This window comes from Chaetodon trifascialis, chromosome 6 (genome assembly GCF_039877785.1).
Source record: "Chaetodon trifascialis isolate fChaTrf1 chromosome 6, fChaTrf1.hap1, whole genome shotgun sequence".
Taxonomy (NCBI): domain Eukaryota; kingdom Metazoa; phylum Chordata; class Actinopteri; order Chaetodontiformes; family Chaetodontidae; genus Chaetodon; species Chaetodon trifascialis.
Window position 1 is genome coordinate 20,234,821 of NC_092061.1, and position 20,049 is coordinate 20,254,869.

General features: G+C 39.9%; 1 protein-coding gene across 1 annotated transcript in view; it reads right to left on the bottom strand.

Moving 5' to 3' along the window:
* The window catches only part of LOC139332062 (protein unc-13 homolog B-like), a 175,880-nt gene that overhangs the window by 82,664 nt on the left and 73,167 nt on the right, over positions 1–20,049 (bottom strand). The window lies entirely within an intron of this gene.

A 20,049-nucleotide genomic window follows, 5' to 3' on the forward strand; every position in this document is an offset into this window, starting at 1 on the left:
CTTGTTGCACAGCCGACAGACGTACCACTTCTTGTGCGCTCACTGTCTTCTTTCTCGCCATCTCTCTCTCTCTCTCTCTCTCTCTCTTCCTCCTCCACCTCTGCCGCTCTCTTTCTCACATAATTTCATTTTTCACACACTCCGGCACTCCGACAGCCACACATACGCTACTCAGCTACGGCACAGTATGCAGATGCCCTCCATGCATAATATATTTTAAGGGCTATAACAACACAGCTTTAACTGTACTTAATAGTCTCACTGGCCATTTTCAAATGCAAGCTGTACAGAGGTAATTATTAAATCTTTGTTTCGGTGAATTACCATTTAATCCATGAAGGTAAAAATGCCCATCACAATTTCCACAACCCCCAAAGTGACTTCTTCAAAACCCAAAGATATTCAAATTATGATATAACACAAAAAAGCAGGAAATCCTGACTTCTGAGAATTTGTGATTTTTGTTTAATAAACTGCTTTAAGGACTCATTAGTTATCAGCATTGTTGACTAACTGTCAAATGGTTGACTAATGGATTAATTACCTACTTGTCACAGCACTCTACAGAGTTTTAGACTGTTTGAGGACTTTGTCCTAAAATGCCAGACAGCCATGGATTTTCATTGATTCCTTTATGCTATAAAAATGAAGCAGCAGATTATTGTTTATTATTTTCATGAGAAATCATCTTATTCTTTTTCTTTTCCTTCTATTAAATATTTGTTTCATCTGTGTTTTGGACACATCACAAGTTTCCAGAGCCTGAAGTGATCTTCAAAGCACTTAATTTGAGCCACCCTCAGCTCAATAGCTAAAGATATTCCGTTTATAGTGATAAACACCAAAGCCTCACATTTGAAAAGCTTGAAGTAGGGATGATTGATTAATTAGGAAACAGTTGACATTCAACTTTCTGCTGTTCGACCAATTGCAACAGTGTGCAAGGTGTGATGATGAGACTCTACAAAAACCTGAGGACCAGGTGACGGATCGTAAACTGCACCTAACAAGAGCCACTGAGTTCAACTTTTTTTAATGTTTCGTTTATAAACTGCAACCTACAAATACTCATTCTGCCCTTATAAATGATCAGAATGACCACTTGAGGCTGGTCCTAGATAGACCCCCATATCAAAATGCCCACCTTTACAGCAGAATTAGACATGTTTACAGCCTTCAAGTGACAGCTAGCTGCTACGTTTCAGCAACCAGGCTTCAGCTGGCTCGCCTCAGCACCACCCACACTCCATCTCTTGTCCATTTTGAATTAGCTGGGAGTTTGGTGGAGTCAGGCCCTGCCAAGATGGTGACAGCTGGAGCCACTGTGACGGAGCTTCACAATGGCTCTTCAGAAACCTATGGGTGAAATCACGAAGACTGCATCCATGTTTTATACAGACTATGAAAACCCTCTTAAACCCTCTACTTATAAGCTTCAAATAGATGTCAGCCTAACAGAAATTACATATAAATATACTGTATATTGGCTCCTACTCTCAAATTTAATGTTGGTGAGTGCTCATCTGTACAATCGGCTCACCAACGATGTAATTCATGTCAAAATTATGATAATGTATTCTACTTTTTATTCTGCACTGGAAACGTCTGCTTTGAAGCATGAAGGCATCCGCTTTGTTTTGGCTGAGATACAGGCACAAAATGCTTTGGAGCAATTGGACAGGGATGTGACGTATGCTTCATTAAAAAGCTATTAGTACAATAGAGCATCAAAGCTAAGGCCCATGGCTATGCAGCCTTTGGCCCATGGCAAGGCAATCAGCCTTGAAGACAAAGCTCATTGTACTAATAACCAATATGATGCTGCTGTTATGAGACATGGAGAAGCATGACTGCCACTAAAACCATAACTGATTCATGTTAACATTTATTATGGTTGCACCCTACATTACACACTATTCCACTGATCAGAGAGTTCAGTGAAAGGCTGTCATGCAATAAAGCCATTATAAAAGTGAACAAAATACACACTTAAAGCAGAAAAATGCAAATCGTCATGCAGTTAGCACATGTTATTATGTGACAAAGAAAAATGTCTTTTGCAAATGGTAGATGCTCAAATCATGCTGGGACAGGGTGGGAAAAGATTAATGAGGAGGAGGCGATAAGATTACGGCCCTTCTTTTAGTTGTCATTCATCCATTATGGAGGCGAGGCCCTCATAGCTCCTGGAAACGGCTCTGCACTGCAAATTCTCTGACAGGCCTTTGTTGTAAGTGCTGGAAAGTGTGCGCCATGATTGTTTGCAGAATGTTCAACGCTCAGAGGAGTAAAAGATAATGTACCATCACTCTCCTCTCACACCACACTCTTCCTCCTACAAAGACAGGGTTTTATCTTTGTAGTTTGAAAAATTCCTATCAGTCAGGATCTTCTCTCCAGCACCACCGACCTCTTTACATGCACACAGGAAACCAAGTTTCTGGGAACACATTCGTACGCATTTTATTTACTGTTCTTCTTTACTGGCTCAATATTTTAGAAACAATACTGGAATAATTTAAGTATGCTAAAAGTTTATTTTACAGAAACAATCCTAATATGGTGCTGCAGAGCACTGGACTAACAGCGCAGTCTGAGGATAGACTGCAATGAGACAGCACTTACTTTCAGGTCTAGCCAGAATTTGCATTTAATTATTTTGATTTTCTTTTGTTCCTCTGCAGTGCTTTCACAGCAATACCTTTTCTGTCTTTGCTATGCGCATGTTCTCCATTAAAAAGTCACTTAGTCACATTTATTTTCCCATTTAGTAACCTGGGTTTCTCAATTGCAGGACATTTAATCGAGTTGTTGCAGATATCCAAGAGTAACCAGGTTACTAAAGTGCACATTATTACACCTATTGTATTAAGACACCACTAGACACAGCGTTGCTACAGTGTAATGAGGACACATAACTCGAGTTTCACAGGTTTAAAAAGTCCAAAGTAAAACAATTATCTAAACTGCTACAGTAATTAGCTAATTAGGTGTGGTAAAAAGTAAAATAATATTACTTGGGTTGTTTCATGTTTCAGAAAGAGAACAACAAGCACACTGTTTTCTCTGCCGACACAAACTAAGGCAGCCTGCCTAAATGCTTGTGGCAACTTTCTAAAAAGCCAAGTTTATTTACCGAAATGAAAAAAATGAGCCCAAGCATCGCAGGGACAAACAAGTTAGCTATTAAAAGTGCCACTGACTAACATGCAATCTGGGGCTCCCCGGTGCACACAGGCTGAGAGAACACTTCCAAATATGTAAACGCACAATGTAAACTTTTTGCACACGACTGGTATCAGAGTAACAAAGTCATTTCTGACAAGGCAAATACAGCAGAATATATGTTTCCTTCTTCACTTCTCAGGTATTTTATGAATCTTTCCATTAGACATCATGGAGAACAGAAATCACGATTACAGCCTCTGTATAAAAGGCTGTAAAATCCCTATGAGTGCAGTCATCTCACCCACAAGACTGGTTGTTAGCGAGAGAGGAACCCTTTCATCCACCAGCTGCACTGTCTGTGAACCACAAAATTTAACAGCCACTTTCATTTACTGAATAGACAAACAGCATTTTTGAATAGGAAAGAAACTGATGGTTATCCGCTGCAGTGACTGGCAGAGCAGATAAATAAATTTGACATCCTGCTGTTGACTGGAATGAATTTCATCCCCTTGAGCATTTAAAATGTGGTATACGTAACAAGACAAAATAATTGTCCTTCTTAGTTTTTCGTTTTAGAAATGTATTCTCCCTCAGACACTTGAGGCTCTTATCTAACGCGTTCAAATCAGATGAACATAATCCTTTGAGTATAAGTTTAACATTTATCTTTCCCCCCTCTGCTGGTTGCATCCTGTGATTTTTAAAGACTGTGAATGAACCAACTGAGAGAATGGACAGATAACAGGCCAAATAATAGATGCCAAGGTGTATGTGTGAGGTTGTGAGGATGTGTGTGTGTGTGTGTGTGTGTGTGTGTGTGTGTGTGTGTGCACCATATATTCCTTATGTTGTAGGGACATAAATCTCTTTACACTGTCACATTGTGGGGACTCACCCTCCTTATGGGGACAAAATGCAGGTCCCCACAATGTAAATCATTTAATTTTAGGATGAAGACTTGGGTTAAGGTTAGGGTTAGGCAAATAGTGGTTTTGGTTATAGTTAGGGTAACTCTCCAGGAAATGAATGTAAGTCTATGTAATGTTCCCATAAATTATGTATACACGACTGTGTATGTGTGTGTGTGTGTGTGTGTGTGTGTGTGTGTGTGTGTGTGTGTGTGTGTGTGTGTGTGTGTGTGTTTCTACACCGCCTGCATAAAGCCAGGTTCTGTCACTGTTGTAAACAGTCAGCTCAGGGGAAGCCAAACATCTGATTCAACACTGGCGCCCTGCAGGGCATAAACGAGGACCCTGCAATACCAGTAAGACACACACGTACACATACCGCCAACAGGCTTGATTTCCTTGGTGACTTTGAGCCAATGTCAAGCAGCGGCAGTGTTATGGGCTCAAACCCCTCTGAGAGGGGCCGCTGATAGCATGCTGAACAGAGTCATCACCGCAAAAAAAATACAAACCAATCCTCCCCTCCACTTGTCCTTCTATCTCTTTATCCTTTCTTCTCCTCTTAATACCATTTCTCTTTTCTTTCATGACTCTTTCTTTCAGCTCTCATTCCCTCACCTGCACATTCTGCACTAAATACAATAATCAAGGCAAGAAACCTGTAAAATAGTTTGGCTTTAAATGAAATGAGACCAAATTGTTTTTTTGTTTTGTTTTGTTTTGTTTTGTTTTTTTGCTAATGCCTCTTATCATCTTTTGATGATGCTTTTGTGGTTTTATGTTAAAAAACAAAACAAAACACAGCAACAGCATTTCAATTGATGTTCTTTAGTCTTAAATTGAGGAACAAAACTGTTGATGAATAAAAGGGACTGTTTTCAGCAGCTGTTTCAAGGTTTTTTTCTGCTCTCTCCTTAGTTATCCTTAGTTTATAACATAAATTACAGTGATTATTTGTCCATATGAATACCTGGATCTCTTGTGTACATTTAGCTTTTTATTTCATAATGTTGGGTTCATTTCTTGACTTTGCAAAAAGCAAAAGAAAATGCAACTGTGATTCTATCCCCAGAATAATAAGAAATAGTTGTTTTTCTGTCTAATGAAAGGTCCTGTTACGGATTAAATGTCACCTCCTTTGAGGACTTTAAAAAGCCTATACATGTTAATAAAAGCATGCTGTGCAGTCAAACGTTGGAGATCCCAAAGTTTCCAAAGATCCAAATTTGTTGGGCTGAATTTCATGAAGTGGTACAGCCATAATAATTATGGAGGCCTGGGTTTGAATATTTCATACAGTGTAAACATCATGATAAGGATGATCAATGACACTGAACTTAGAGTACAACCAATTGTGTTCATTTCATTCCACCTGCAGAAGTATCACAAGGCTGCAGGTGCATGGATTTAACACGTAAGTGCAAAGTAATTGACAAGAGATAGCATTTTGTGTGTAAGTAATGTCAGAAGAGGCATGTCTTCATGTGATTTCTGATGACAGAGAGGGATTCTGCTGACTGGATTTTGTCTAAAAACTTGTCCCACCAGCAAGTGACCACAAAGAAGAAGTGTTTGGATTGAGACTGACTATAACGTAATGTCACACAGTGACAACTAAGGTTGTTTTAACATGTTTAAAGCTATTTACAAGGCAACAATAAGAGAAAGCTTTATGTTAAGTGGATAAATCTCTGCAAAGAATGCAATGGAAGACAGTTCATTTTCTAGAACACCAACATGACAGGCAGCCGTCAGGTGAAAATAACTAGATAGATTAGAGGTACCATCGTATAATCAGAATGATCCTGCTTGTTACTAGAGTAATAAGAAAAAGAAATAAAAGATACCAGGAAAATGCAGAAAGTCTTTATAAGGACTTAGAGAATCTGAGGAAGAGCTCAGTAGATAAGGAAGCTGCCTGAGTTCATCCGGTTTACATGCCTCGCCGAAACCAAAAGGTCCCCCCTCCCAAACTTATTGTTGATGTTTGGAAATTCAACACTTCACATCTGAGTGATGGAGATAAACCAGCCACCAATGGCAGCCTCAGTGGATCAGAATGCAGTGAAGCTGCAAGACTCGTGTTTATGAATCACTGCAATCACAATCAGAATATTCATGACCTGCTAAATAATCTATCTGCATAATATGCCACAAAGCCCGTCTTCAACTCAGTGCAGCAGGTTGGTTCTCTCCTCAAAGCCTTTCAGTTCCTCTGAGTTGGAACAGATTCCATTGTAGAATAACAGGAAATCTTAAATATATGACATTTGGAAAACACAGTATGTTAGTATTTTTTTCCCCCACATTTTCACTATTTTCTTAATCACTTATTCTTTCCTGACGCCTCCATTATTTCTCAATACTTGTCTCTTTTATGCAACTTCATCTGAGCCCCTGGACAGGCGTCTCGGAGGCGGTCTGCTCGCTCCGTATCCAATTATCTCTGCATGTCCCCTCCGTCGATAATGAGTTATCATTCTTGTTCCATCAGCTCTCCTGTTTTTATCTTTATTTGTGCTGCTTTCTCTATGTTTCCCTTGATCTCCCCTTATTTCACATCTCTCTGTATTCTTCCCTCTCTACTGCATGTGACGCGTAAACAAAGTTTGTAATGTAAAACCGCCTGAAACTCATCAGAGATGTTTTTTTCTTTGAACACTTCTACTGTACAGCCGAACGCAAGGTGAGTTAATTGTGAAAGCAGGGGGAAGGAGACAAAGAGGTGTGTATTTGTGTTTCTACAAGGCAATCGCCCAGCAAGGCCTTTCATGTTGGTCTGTGAGTTTTAGGTTGGCTTTATTTGTTCAGGCAAGTCATAAAAACTAAAAGAACTCGAAAAATGCAGAGGTAGAAGAAACAAAAAGGGATAAAACATGAAAAGAGAGCCAGGATTGCAGAAACACCGAGGTCATTAGTCACTATTCTCTGAGAAAAAACTACTGGACTTTTTTGACTCGCACCAAACTCTATAATATTTTCTGAATATTTATAAAGATAATGACAAAATTTCACATTTTATTTATTCATTTCATTGTTCAATTATATGTCCTGTATATTTCATCTCCCTCTAAGTATACTTTCAAACCCTTCTATCCAGCGCATACAGCTTAGTAGCTCTACAGGATCTACTATCACTAGAACCTTTAATTTGGATTTATTCTATTTCCCTGGAAAATCCAACATGTATAAGCCAACATGTGTGCAATGTGAACTGCTCTTCAAAACTGGGGGGGGCAGAAATAAGCTGCTGATTATACATCAGTTCTTCTATGTAAACACAAGAATGGTTAAACTACAGCGTTGGTGATTAAAATCAAATTTTCTATGTGAGAGTATATTGGATGTACAGTGTGTTATTTTACAGGCTGTCTTCCAGATACAGAATATGTATAGTATGTTTAATAGGCCAGAATACGTGTGTGTGTGTGTGTATGTGTGTGTGTGGTACCGTCGGCAAGGTGAAACTTCAACTCTACAGGTTCTGTTTTGAAACTGGGTCTGTATTGTATCTATCATGACCCCCTGAAGAGTTTTTGGACTCTTGTGAGCAACATCACCCCGTCCTCCCTCTGCTCTCTTTTCTACCCCTCGTCGTCTCATCTTCCTTCTCACAGTCCTCTCTGACTGCCCCTCCTGTACTGTTCTGCAGCTCGTTTTGATGTCTGCGTGGTCCAAGCAGCGGTCTCATCTCTTGCAGCCTTTCTTTGGTTGCATGTGTGAATGTATGTGTGTATGCGTGCATGTGTGTGTGTGTGTGTGTGTGTGTGTGTGTGTGTGTGTGTGTGTGTGTGTGTGTGTGTGTGTGAGACACTGAAGTACTTCCAAGGACAAGGGATGAGTAGCATACAGTGTACTCAACAAGTCCTAGAACCTAAACAACAAAGTGTTGTGACACATACTGAGTATTTTCTGATCTGATGCCACTTTCAGCGGCACAACCTCATACATCAGTGCCCTCTGAAACTGTTAGATATGACTGCCAGTCCTATAGTTATCGTATTGTTAGATCAACCAAGAGAGAATGTTGGACAATTCAGCAAAATACAGGCAAATTCTGAATTCTTTGTTCCTACAATGTCTGCACATTGCAACTGCTCAACTGTTAAGTTTAGGGAAAGACAATGGTTATGTGTCATTTAGGCTGTGGTCCAACTTGAACTATACATTGAAGTCAGATGTGCTACATCACCATCCTGATCACCACACCCTTACTTTCTGCTTTACACACTGTACAGACAGGACACACCACTTCCTAGACTGACACTAAAAGTTGATACTGGATGAAAATCACGTGCTGCAGAATCCTCCAATGTGACAGTCATTTTATAGGGTTAGTGGACCATGGAAGGCTAGTTTAGGTCCCAAAAAATGCTGAGATCACAGTTAAAAGAAAGCAGATTGACTGTTAGCAGGAAACAGGAAACACGCCCTGAGACCGAACCATCCACCTCCCTAAGAGGTTTTCTAATGCCAGCTGTCATTGGTCAATTATTTTATTATTCATCATGAGTTATTTCAACCCATTAACTTTTACCAAACCTAACCAAGTGCCTTCATAATGTTAACTACGTGAGGATGAAGGTCCGGCATGACCTTTGTTGTGACCTTGATCCTCACATAACTTCTCGCTAGTCCTCTCCAATGGTGTTACATATTGTTTGTCAATGGCAATCAACCTATTCAGTCATTTAGATCTGAGAATGTGTTAACATCGCATGAGTGCTTCTTTCCTGGAAGATCAAAAATTCTGAAATGTCCCCAAAGGTTTGCCTTCACTGAAGACGGGGCTGGTTGAAAGGATTTTATCTCTTGAGCAGCATCGTAGGCTACTTTTTTTTCCCCCCAGTCAATGTTTTATTCATTTAGTTGAATATATATATTTTTTATGTGTTTTATTGAGCATCAATAATACAAAACAAAGTCTCTACAAAGTGAAGACAAATGAAAAACAATTTTTCATTTTCAATTTTTTCCAATGCACCCTCCCTTCCTAAGGTCCCAGCCCCGGCACCACCTGTCTCCAGGTGACGAATACATTACAAAAGAGAAAGAAACACAAAAACACAAAATATGATGTATGGATTGGTAGGTGGTAATACTGTAAGTCAAAAGGATTTGTCAGGCATGATGTCTAGAGAGTCTATGATGGAAAGCAAGGGGTTCAAAATTTTATCAAATTTCCTCAAGGAGCCTCTAAGAGAAAACCTTAGCCTCTCTAACTTTAGATTATATAGCACTTCCTTACTCCATCTGTCATAGGACGGAGGCAAGGCCTGCTTCCAGTTAAGCAAGATCAAGCGCCTGGCCAGCAAGGTACAGAAGGCCGTAGAATGTCGTGCTTCAGCTGAATCGTAGGCTACTTTGAGGTTAAGGTAAAAGTAGGCAGGTAGCCGCACAATCAAATGTAAGACTTTATCATATTATGTATGTGTGAATGCTCAAATTTTCATGCTGTTCTTATTTGATACACTTTTTCTACGTATGTGTGTATTTGTTTTTAAGAGCCACACTAAGGCAATTTCCTATCAACTGTATGTGGCAATAAAGTACTGAATTGAATTGACTTGAATACTGAACTGCACTACACTTGTGGCACATAGTCCTCTGCTCTGTCAGCACCGAGTATGCTGCAAAGAAAAACTGATTACTGATGTGCAAGAATTGATTTTTGCAGTGGGAATTTATTCAGAGTCTTGAAAGATAAGAATGTTGAGTCTGAAATATAATAATGTTGTGAAATATTTTATTCTCACCTCTCCAACACAATATTCTCAGAATTTCATGCCACTTACTGCAATGGGGAGTATAAAATGTATTAACAAAAAACTGTGGACTGGGTGAGTTTATCTTTAATTGTATGAGTGGAAAGTCGCAGACATGAATCTTGGTTTTATGCTGCCACATACTGCAGGGTAAAATATTCAGATTTCCAATCATTTGAGCACAGAGCCCAGAATCTCTGTGGTAAAGACAGCAACAAAGGCAGCACAAACCTATTTTACAGGGGATCATGGCAGCTGGCCACAGGGTGAATGAGCTTTCAGGAACCTTTCATTCCTTCAATCTTCTCTCCTTAAAGGGCTGCTCATATACAATTAATGATGGTATATTCACCAAACCAATAAAGGAATCCATAAAGACTTCCTTTTGAGGTGCTCATTAAACAAAGGAAAGTTAAATTTCTTTCACTTTAACACAAAATCTTAGCCCTTCCTTAAAATCTTGAAATGACTCCTTTCTCTTCTCTTCGCTGATATGTCATCATACAGAGATAAACACACATTCACAGGGCTGCAGCCTCCCACTACTGCACACTAAGAGCTGAGGGTCAGGCAAAGATTTCCGTGAGGTCTCTATCAAGAGGACCTAATGGATAGATAAATGCTTTGAAGTGCTCTTAGAAAGGTTGAAAGGAAACACTGCAATCAAAACACAGGAATCAACACACTGGAGTGAAAGATTTTTTTCACTCTCAGACCACCTCCTCCTTCAGCACACGCTGTATTAACTGATGTTAATACGTTCGATTTTGTGTCAGATCATTTTCTATATCAACTAAGTTGTACTTTTGTAAGTCAGCTACAATGCTTTTTTTTACTTGAGTCCCTCTGGAGCCTTTTTTAAAGGAATAGTTTGACACTTTGGGAAATATGCTTGTTTGTTTTCTCGCAAAAAATTAGATGCTGTGGTTGTGATTTTTTCTGGGGAGTTATGTGCTGCAGTTATTTCTTGGTGTCCAGCAGCGGCGTGCAGTGACTTCCTGAATCCTCTTCTGTTTGTCTTGTAATCTCATTGTGATGTCAGTGAATGGTTTATTAGCAATGGCTCAGTTTCTATGTAGTCCCCAGCGGGAAAAAAAATGACATAGAAATCAGTGTGAAGGGATTAATAAACTGTGGATTCGACTTCATGACCCAAAGATGGGAATCTGTGGGACATACAACCATCCATTATCTATAACTGCTTAATCCTCTGGAGACTGATAACACTGGGTGAAAGGCGGGGTACAGCGTGGTCAGCAGTTCATCACAGGGCTGACACATAGAGACAAACCACTTCCACTCACATTCACACCTTTGGGCAATTAAGAGCCACTAATTAAACTAACCATCACATCTTTGGACTGAGGAAGGAAGCCTGAGCACCTAGATGAATGCAGACACGGTGAGAAACATCTAAACTCCACAAAGAAGCCCCAGCCAGCCGGACCCAGAACTTTTTTGCATTAAGGCGTCAGCGCTAACCACTGCACCAACGCATCCTCAGGGCATCCTGGAAAGGCTCAGTCTTTCACAAGCAGGGATGGAGCGAGGTTCACCACTTTGTGAACACATGATTGGATAAAGGATGTTACTACATGGACTCAGGAACATTTTGTAAAAAAAACACTTTTTGTTAACACAGTTTGTTTGCAAATGACTGCATTCTGGTTTTATTTGCATACCGTTCCGACAGAATTGGGGCTTTACAACGTATATAAGAAAAACAGTATTTGTGGTGTTTTGCATGTAACAAAAGTAAGAATTTCTTTACTGCTGGCTGTAATGACTGAGTGGGAGAAACTTTTACAATACAATATACTTGGGTTAAATTCTGAGTGTTGATACATACTGAGCATAGACAGCAGAGGAACGTTTGACGACTGTCTTTTGTCAATAAAAATCTTGCCAGACTTCTGCTCCATTGTACATGACATGAGCTCAAGCCACTGGTACTTGTGTGAACGCAAACTACAAACTTTTTACAGATTGATTGAAAGTTTGATTTCAGGGGGCAGAAAAACTCTAAAGAACTATTAAAACATAAAACTAAAACATGATGCTGTGGAATAGATGAAAAGTTGACAAAGAGTGCTGCTTTGTCACTCTTTACATAAACATTTAAAAGCACAAGGACAACGTGCATTGTGTTCACATTTGTTGATTCAAAAGCAGCGAACCCACACATCGAGACATGATAACAGTCTGTCTTGGATTTTGATGGCTCTCTTCATCTCTTTCCTCCACCCCTTCAAAAAGGATAAACAAACTCTTCCTATCTTATTCCTTCAAGTTTATGATCTCATCACACTGATTTGGACCAAAGCAAAGAAAAGCAAACAACAACTGGTCTGATTTTACTGCAGTCCACAAAAGGCCCAAAAGCACCCAGAAAGGCTGAGATCTGAAAATCAAGAGAAATCTCACAGATTACTTGCTCTTACTTCAACTAATGAATAATAAATCAGGATGTTGTCGGCTTGGTCCACATCATGTCTGTGAAAGGTTTGGATAATGCACATCTAGTCTCTCCAATCATTTATAGTGTACAGTTTTGCAAACCATGACGTATGTCTAGTGCTGATTTCAATACAAATGTAGGAAGTAGTGAGTCATGTAAACCAAACCCATGCTCTATCTCATATTGTTGTGCAGGGCTATTGATAACACCAATCTTTCTTTTGCCAGGGGCTGGCTTAAAAATAACCTTTCATTTATCCACTACCCTGTAATTACTTTGCAGCTTCATTCAATTAAACTTTGGAATTTCTAATCAGAGTGTTTAGCAGAGAGGTCTGCTGTTGCCACACCAACCAAAGTTTCCAATCAACTTTGCTTTTATTTTTAGCAACTCTCAGCAGGAATCACAAAATTTCAACAGACCTTTTTTATTTTTGTAACTGTCGTGGAATGTGAAGGCCAAATGCACAAACCACAATCAGGCCAAAACACTCAGAAACAGCTGTCTAATTGTTTCAGAAAAATCTTCTTAAAAAGGTGTCCAATAAAGATCTGCAGGAGTCAGAAGTCCAAGGAGCAAAATACTTTATTGCCGGCAATAAAGGGGAACACGCTCAGAAACGCAATCCTGCCAAACTCCAATTTACAGTGGTCTGCGCTATGTTTTTTATACAGTTCAGCTCAGGGCTTGCCACGCCTCTGGGGGCATCCTCTTAAGTATTGTCCAATAGTTATGTTTTGATGCACCATTAGGTAATCTGATCTGCCTTAGTTTTCCCTTTTCCTTCCTTATCTTAATGCTGACTCAGCAGGACATGCCTTTTTTCCTTTCAGGTTTCACTGTTATGTTTCTGCTTCGGGTTATCTGATCTCTAAAAAAAAAGTTTTATCAACTCTAGACAGTTAGTTAGTTTAAAAGGGAATAATAAAGAGTAATAGGAACATAATATAGAGTAGTATTGTCATTAAGTGCTCTGTAGGATTATATCAAAACCATGATAGTTATAATAGAACACACAATTATAAAAAATATATGCTCTAAGGTTACTTTAGGACAGCGAGGTTATGTTAGGTCGCACAGAGTAGCAGCTGCCAGAACACCTGCAAGGCCACGAGGTGGATCTCAAAATCTCAGACTATGAGCATTGTTCTTCTGTCATATATCCATGATCACTCCGCCTTCTGTCACAGTGTATCACAGATTCACGCTCAGTGAATCAGCTTTGGCCAGGTGTCATTCTGAGGGCAGGGCGGTATTATCACAGTATTACATCTTCATCAGAGCTACTATAATATCAGGCTCAATAAATCAATCACCTTCAGTTCAGTTATTCGCTACCATTGATTATAACATTATACTCTATTTCTTCAGTGAATACATATCATCATCAAATATCTGTTAGAAAAAAATACACTACATAACACAACTCTTCTGTTCTTACTTTTATTTCTTTTTATGTGTGTGTGTGTGTGTGTGTGTGTGTGTGTGTGTGTGTGTGTGTGTGTGTGTGTGTCTCAGCTTCAGCCAGTGGATTCAGTGGATTGGGTTACACCGAGGAGCCAAATCAAAAGCTTGCTATTTTAGTTTGCCACTTTAAGAACCAGCATGTAGGATTTAGTGGCATCTAGCAGTGAGCTTGCAGACTGCAACCACCTGAACACTCCTTGCCTCACCCTCCACCAGGTGCTGGAGAATGTGAAGGGTTTTTCCTAAGTCATATTCCTTGTTTTTTCTTGTGAAGACTTGGCGATAATAAACCTGATTCTGATTCTGATGGCTGTGGTGAACATGAAACACGTGAAAGGCCCTCTCTTGTGTTGTCACCTGTGTTTGGTTTGTCTGTTCTGGGCAACTGTAGAACATGGCAGTGCAATGTGGCTCATTCATTCACCCTCCCTGCTTTAAAAAATTTATTATTGCGGTTCTCTTTACCAAGGCATTTAAAGGAAGCCCCTTGGTACTGAAATGTGTTTGGATGAGAGTGGGATCAGTAAAATGTAACCTTTGTCCAACAATCAAAATATCACAAAAGCAGCAGCATAACCAATCACGGCTTTCACATTTAAGTCAGTGTTACAGTCTTAAATGTCTGCACAGACAGTCTGTACTTCAATGCAGTTTCTGAATTCAATATGGAGCAAAAGCTTGAGCATGTTTTATGGCAGTATGGACTATTTCACTGTAAGCACACACACCGGCTGCAGCAGTGTGGCCCGAATCATAAACAAATGTAAGGTTGTGTTTCCATAGAAATGTGACATAGTTGCCATGGTACAATACTTCCTAGAGATAAAAAGACTATTTTTGTCTTTATAACTGCTGACCAGTGGATGAAACCTGGATCTATCCTCCATCTTCACCACTTCAGTAATGCTGGTATTTATTTTTCTGTATGTCATTTTAGAAGAATGCTAGCAACATTACACAACCTTGTAATGTTTGATGCCTACACGTGGAGGAAAGGCACGCTCATTGTTCCTTATGCTGAAGAGTCAGATCTTTAGCCTCATTCAAGAATAATTAAGTCATTTCTGAAAAGATTTCAGCAAAGAAACAGACATGCAGTTGAGCTAGATGCATACAAATTAACTTTAAGAAGAAGAAGAAAGAAAGAAAGAAAGAAAGAAAGAAAGAAAGAAAGAAAGAAAGAAAGAAAGAAAGAAAAACACTTCAGGGAAAAAATTAAGTTTATCTACTTTTTCAAAAAGTGAAGTAATAAGCATGGTGTGCACTAATGCTGAGTATCTCAATAAAAAATGCGGCTGTGACACTGACCAGGACAACCGACTCAAAGATGGACGGATGGATGGCTTCAAGGGTGGCAAGGAATGCAAACAGATTTATTAAGAGACACACTGTACAGTATATTGAAAATGCTGAAAAAGACTTCCGGTCGGAACATCACCAAGATGGACGGATAGTGAGGGAGCTCCCTGATCGAGCCGAAGTAATTAGAGAAATACTCCAATATAAATGAAGAAAATCATTCCAACTAAAAACATTAAGAATAGGGGTCAGTTGTCTACCTGACAGCGAAGGAAACCATTAGCAGTGTATGCCAGCAATCGGTGAGGTGAGACTAGGGATGGGAATCGAGAACCGGTTCTTTTTGAGAACTGGCTCCCAGTAGCTCAATTCCTTGGAATCGTTAGCCTGCCTGGTTAATGATTCTGCTTATCAACTCCACCTGTCTTGCACATGCGCGATAATGTCACACATGCTGCATTGTTTTGGTTTAGAACGTAGCCGATATGGCGTCGAGGCAGAAACGCTCCAAAGTATGGCTACATTTCACGCGAAAAGTTTCCATTTTTTCAAAGGGGGGAAAAACCTCCAACATGCTAAAACATTTGTCCACATAGCATGCAATTCATTTGCAGGAATGTCACGTGTTTGATACACTACTTAGCGATGCTTGTGAATCTAGCGGCAGAGCAAACACCAGGGCGTCATCTGTTATTAGTGCCGAAGGTAATGTTGAAGTCTTACACGCCGTGTCTGTTGTGTTAAGGTTAGCGCCATTTCACTGTGTAAACTGCTTTCGCCATATGAATCATCTCCATGTCCTTCCAACAAATTTAGATGACGATGACTGCCAGAGTCAGGCTGGCTCAGAGGCTGCAGCGGGCACCGGCAGGTCTCGCACACCTCTATCCACTCCTTTCACTGAGGCAGGGCAGAATAAAATGACCGAGACGAGGATAAAGGAATGTCACAGAGCGATCACTAGATTTGTGGTGAAATGTTTGCACCCTTTTGCCACTGTAGATGCCCCTGAATTTCGGGAGGTTCATTCGTTGCATTTTATCTGGCGGATCTGTTCAAAATCAGAAAATCAGAAATCTGTTCTGTCAGAGTTGCATGTTGTTATTTTAACCAGTGTAGTTCTGCTTCATTCATTCCTACTCTGAGAAGTAGCTCACCTACTTTTTAGGTTTGTTCTGAGGTTACGTCACACATCATTTGTACATACTGCATATGTTATATTTTCTGTGCAGAGATGAAAATATAAAAGACAGTTAATGCAAACAAACCCATTTGTACTCTTTTATATCTCACCCAATGAGAATCGATAAGACAATCGATAAGGAATCGGATTGATAAGCAAAATCAATAATGGAATCGGAATTGTTAAATTCTTATCAATTCCCATCCCTAGGCGAGACAGAGACATGGCTGACCTTGAATTAATCCTGAAAGAACTGCGAGGGTTTTGCCAGGAAAATAGAGAACAGCTAGAGTCAATCAAAGACAAATGGTGAAAGTGAATGCCAGGCGAAGCAGAGGGAAGAATCGAGAAGGCGGAAGAGGGGATTCAAAACGTGGAGGAAGTTGTCACGGAGATGCTAAATCTACATATGAAGCTAGAGGACAAACTAATGGACTTGGAGAGTCGCTTCAGACGTGAAAATGTAAGGATTTATGGGGTCCCAGAGGTGTCGGAGAAGGAGTAACCAACAGTGAGTGTATTCATGGAGAAGCTGTTACGTGATGGACTCGGCTTATCCGAAGACATGCACAACCTGCAGATCGAAAGAGCACACCGCTCCCTGGGCCCGCAGCCACTGGAGGCCGCGCCGCCTTGCTCTATCGTCGTGAAGTTTTCAAGCTTCAAAACAAAGGAGTCAGTGATCCATAAGGTATGGTAAAGGATTTACTTGGCAAGGGAACCAAATAAACCTGGACCACCTGGAGTCACCAGAGGCTACACTGCTCCAAGCTACAAGGAAAAAACTCTGAACCTTCAGGAGAACGTCACCGACATTCTCCGCCTAATATCAGCAAGTTCATATGGCTAAATTTACACCTGGCTGTGCCTACCTTTTTCATTTTTATTCATAGGATTACATTTAATGTTTTTTTTTTTTACCCTCCCATCTCTCTTGGAGAATGGTCTGAGCTGGCCCAGCCCTATAATGGGTGAGTTGATGGACAAATCTCTTGGACATTAATGTTACGAGAATGTTACGAGAACTAGGGACAGGCACATAATATCAGTTGAATAATTAGATGGCTCGTTTAGGGTACGCTTTCTCGAAGTGCTGCTACCACAGACAGGGGCCCCTTTCACTGACAACAGGAGTAGGGTTTTCCCCTTAGAGCTGCCTACTGTAGCTCAACAGGGTCAAGCATTTGGACCCCCACATTGGGACAATTTATGTTGATTTCTATTTTATTCCTTTCGTTTGTTCACTGTTGAATTGTTCACTCTCTGTGGGTTATTGCGGGGGGGGGGGGCTTACCAGGTCAATGAAAGAAATAGGGAGGTTAATCACTTAGATGTGAAACAGATCTATAAAAGTGGTCACACATAATGTAAAGTACTCAACCCAATTAAGAGGTAGAAAATATTGTCAAGACTAAACAGGGATAAAATCCACATAGCACTCTTGCAGGGAGATGGCTCAGAGCACGCTAAATTAAATAAAATGGGTTTTAAACATGATTTTTTTTTTCTTCACATGATTCGGGGAGAGTGGCAGTTCTGATCCAGTGCATTCAATTATGAACATATCTCTGATTATAAGGATAAGGAAGGTAGATCTGTTATAATTACAGGTAAAATAGAGGGAACAGTGACAAGTCTCATTAATGTGCATATCCCTCCTGGTAGCGATTGACCTGTCTATAAAGATCTATTTGAATTAATGGCAACAAAAAGTCAAGGGATTTTATTATGCAGCGGAGACTTTAATATTCGACTAAATCCAAAATTGGATTCCGCACACAGAGTTGGGAGTTGGGAAAGAAGTCAGCTACAGTGGAGGTCAACAGGGTCAAACATATGGCATAAGTTTTGTTGGAAGAATATTGTAAGATTTTTTATCACACCCATTCAGAAACAACAATTGTTGTTTTGAATTGTTGGTTTCTTTGTAGATAAAAGAGCTTGGTCTGTACCAGCTCTATATGGAAAGTGTCCTGAGACAACTTCTGTTGTGATTTGGCGCTATACAAATAAATTGAATTGAATTGAATTGAACATCAGGGTAATGGTGACTTTTGTTGGAGACTATGTGGCACTAGTGGAGCCAATCACTTCCATTTTTTCTGGGACTGCCAGGTTATCAGAGAATTTTGGGAAGAAATCCATAAACATATAACAAATGTAATGGGGAGGAATATTACCTTCAACTATGAATCTATGTATGTCGGAGACACTGACTTTTACAATTGGAACAAGAATGATAGAAAATTGCTTTTTGTACTATTGGCAGCTAGTAAAAAAACTATCACAAGAAAATGGCTTAAGGTAGAACCACCCACCATCAAGGAATGGATGGATATAGTACGGGAAAATTACATTATGGAAAAACTGTCATTTTCCCTAAGAGTACAAAGAGAAAAGTTCTATCGGATTTGGTCCGAATGGACTGAGTACACAAAACCTGTAAGATCTGATTTCACTTGAGTCTATTTGTACTTTGTGACAATCCATTCTTCATTTAAAATACTTTTGTGTGTACTCCTTGAATAAGAATTCTACTTAAGATTTGTTTTTTATTTGTTTTCACTGTGTGTGAAACTGAGAGGCCTTAGGATGTGAGCTCCCCTGGTTCTGTTCACTGAATATCTTGGAAGAGCAGCATGGAAAAGACACTTGGTCTTTCTGGAATCACCCCCATCCAATCATCAAGGGGGATTTGGGGGAGGGGGGCAAACCAAAGGAAAAGATACTTTAGGGGTCCAGGGAAGGATTGAAATGTTGTAAATGAAAATGTCAATATTTGCTTTTCCAAATAAAAAGAAAATATCAAAAAAAAAGTCTGCTGTAAGTCTGGAAAAGTCTGGATAGTTACTGTATAAATGACAGTGATAACTTGCCTGACACACAAAATCACCATGCTGCAAAGCAACGACAAGCTTGAAGCAAAGTACAACAACATCCTTCTGCTCGAGTTCTGAAAGCTGTACATACATCTGAGGAGACTGAAGTTTGCATCTCTGTTTGGGAAAACCAACTACTGTGAGCATGTCTTTTCAAAACTGACTCTTGAACAGACTTAGTTCCAAGCAGTTCCAGCCATCTCATGACAGGTTAGTGTAATATATGTGTTCGGTAATTCAGCATGGCCCTTGAGAGGAAAAAGGTTCCTCATCCCTGATGTGAGTTAAGCATGTAATTTAGATGTCTAAATTACATACTATAATTCTCTCAAAAGCATTTCAGTGACTATATTTTAAAATATACTTTGGATATGCTTCACAACGAAACACAGAAAGCCTTAAATCCGTTGTTGTTCCAGTCACATCTTCTCTCTGATGACTGATCATTACCGCTCCCCCATATCAAACAGAACCTTGACCTAAAACATCACATTGATTAGCTTCACTTGATCACCAAACTGTAAAAAGCTTGTGCACGCTAACAACATGCACACACACATACATACACACACATCCTCCAAACTGCACTCCTGAGAGCACAGGCTAATGAGCATCAAACAGCAGAACGCTTGTGTAATTGGTCGTGAAAGGTGGGCGATCTCTCGTACCTTCCTCTCCAGGTCTTGAACAAGATCAAAAGGTAGCATTTAAGAAAATGATCTATCGTTGATAAGCAGCTCAGGACTGGAGGAACTAATTATTCTCTCAGATCTGTGCTGAAGTGACCAGCAACAGCAGAAGAGGCACCCTCCCCTGTAAGGAGCTGGTGGTCTTCTTTTAAGTCTCTTTGTTCTGTTGGTATCAACCAGCCCCACTAAGCAGCAATAATTTGAATTTCCAAAAACTGTTGATGTCCAAA